The following is a 2,438-nucleotide window of genomic DNA, read 5'->3' as shown; positions in this document are numbered from 1 at the left end:
CAGACAAATTGCAACAACTGCTTCCTTCTGCATCGAGGGGTGGATGTGAGGAGGAACTTAGAGAGGTGAAGGACCGCAAGCTCGGCTCTTTACCTCTGAATCCTCCAAGATCATCTTCCGATCCAGGGTCCGCCATTGGAGCAGGATAGACGTGCTCACGTTTTCTTCGTCCATAAGGTTCACAGGGGGAGCTCTGTGATCAACAGCCTTAGGGAGGAGGACGGCTCGGTAGCATCCTCGCAGACAGACATGATGAGGGTCTGCAAATCCTTTACTCGGAATTGTATGACCAAAAGGCACAGACAGCCCGCCTCCCAGAACTTCCTGTCCTCTATCACGGAGGTCTTGGAGGACAGCAAGCAGAGAGTCTGGACCAACCACTGACCCTAGAGAGCTGACTGGCTGCATCCGCTCCTTTGACTTGAGTAAACTCCCGGAAGCGATGGCTTACCTACCGGCCGAGTTGTGTATTCGGCTCTGTGGGACTGGGTGGGCCCGGACCTGCTGGAAGTGTACAACGACATGCTTCTAGCCGGCAGCATGTCAGACTCCATGAAGGGCAGCATCACCCTAATCTACAAGCAGAAGGGGGAGATGAAGATATAAAGATTTGAGACCCATAACATTGTTGAATGTAGACTACAAGATCCTGTCAGGCCATCGCCAACCGGGTCAAGTCTGCTCTGGACGGGTGATCCCCCGGACCAAACCTGTGCTGTACCTGGCAGGAAAATCTCAGACAGCCTAGCGCTGCTGAGAGATACCATCGCCTACTGCAGGACAGACGTGTGATGCCTGCCTAGTCAGCTTGAACCAGGAGAAGCCTTCGACAGGATATCGCACACGTACATGAGGGACGTGCTCTCCAAATGGGGTTTTGGGGAGGGAATCCGAATTGGATCAACGCTCTACACCGACATCCGTAATGCAGTCCAAATCAATGGGTGGGAATCAGACAGTTCCCCTGTAAGTCTGGAGTCAGGCAGGGTTGCCCTCTCTCTCTCTGTCTTGTTTGTCTGCTGTATTGAACCCTTTTGCCGAGTCCATCAGGAAGGATGCGAGCATAAGAGGAGTGACATTGCCAGGCATGGGTGCATTCAGGTCAAGACCTCCCTGTACATGGACGATGTCGCCGTCTTCTGCTCGGATCCAAGGTCGTCCGCAGATTGATCAGCATCTGTGACCAGTTTGAGTCGGCCACGGGAGCCAGGGTGAACCGCAGGAAGAGCGAGGCCATGCTCTTTGGCAACTGGCCCGACCGATCTTCTATCCCTTCACCATCAGCCTGACTTCTTGAAGGTGCTGGGAATCTGGTTCGGGGGGGCTGAGTCGAGTAACAAGAATTGGCTGGAGCGGATAGCCAAGGTGGGGAGGAAGCTGAGCTGTGGAAGCAACGCTCCCTCTCCATAACCGGAAAAATTTGGTCATCAGGTGTGAGGTGCTCTCGGGTCTGCTGTACTTGGCACAGGTGTGGCCTGTCCCTCCCTCCTACGCCACGGGATCACCCTGGCCGTCTTCCAGTTCATCGGGGGTCGAGGATGGACCGGTACACGGGTCACCAGTACAAGTCGGCAGACAACGGGGCCAAAGCGTGCCCAACTCGCCCTCATCCTGATGGCCACCTTTGTGTGTGGCTGCATCAGCGGAGTGTAGAGCCAAGGCACGTGGGCACAAGTGCCACTACCTGCTGAGGTTCTACCTGTCCCCGGTGTTGCGAAGATGGCCTGGCGCAGATGCCACGCAATGTACCAGTCAGCTGGACATTGCCGCCCCATCTGACGTCTGTTGACAGGTTCTTCCGGACCAACACCTTTGACCACAAGTCCATCGGGCAGTGGTCAGCACGGAATGTCCTGCAGCACTGCAGGGAAAGGACCGATGGATCCGGTGGCGTGGTTCCCAGCAGACTGCCCACTTGTCTGGCAAAATGCCTCATCGCCAGAACTGACCAACAAGCCCAAGACCTGGCTTGGCTGGCGGTGAGGGGAGCCCTCTCGTTAGATCCTTCCTGCACCGTCGGAACCTCACTACCAGCGCACGCTGCCCCCGGGACGGTTGCTATGGAGAGGAGACGGTTGCCCACCTCTTTGCAGAGTGTGGATTTGCCAAAACGAGTCTGGAGAGGTATGAAAGGGTCCCTGGAACGATTTATCCCCGAACAGCTCCGTCACAGAGGACTCTGTGATTTACGGACTGTTCCCAGGGACACATTCAGACTGACATCGAGTGCTGCTGGAGGTCATCAACTCGGTGAAGACGCTCTTTGGTCTGCCCGAGCGTTGCTCACCACCCACAGAGCGAGATGTCCGTCGGGGAATGTTGCCGACTGGCCCACTGCAGACTGCAGGATACGTGCTAAGGGACTCGCTGAAGCTTGGTGCAGCCAACGCCAGGCTCGTTGGGGGAGGGCCACAGTCAGGTCCTTCCGCTGCTGGACA

This window comes from Amblyraja radiata, chromosome 30 (genome assembly GCF_010909765.2).
Source record: "Amblyraja radiata isolate CabotCenter1 chromosome 30, sAmbRad1.1.pri, whole genome shotgun sequence".
In the NCBI taxonomy this organism is placed as follows: Eukaryota; Metazoa; Chordata; class Chondrichthyes; order Rajiformes; family Rajidae; genus Amblyraja; species Amblyraja radiata.
Note: the sequence above shows the minus strand (reverse complement) of the source record.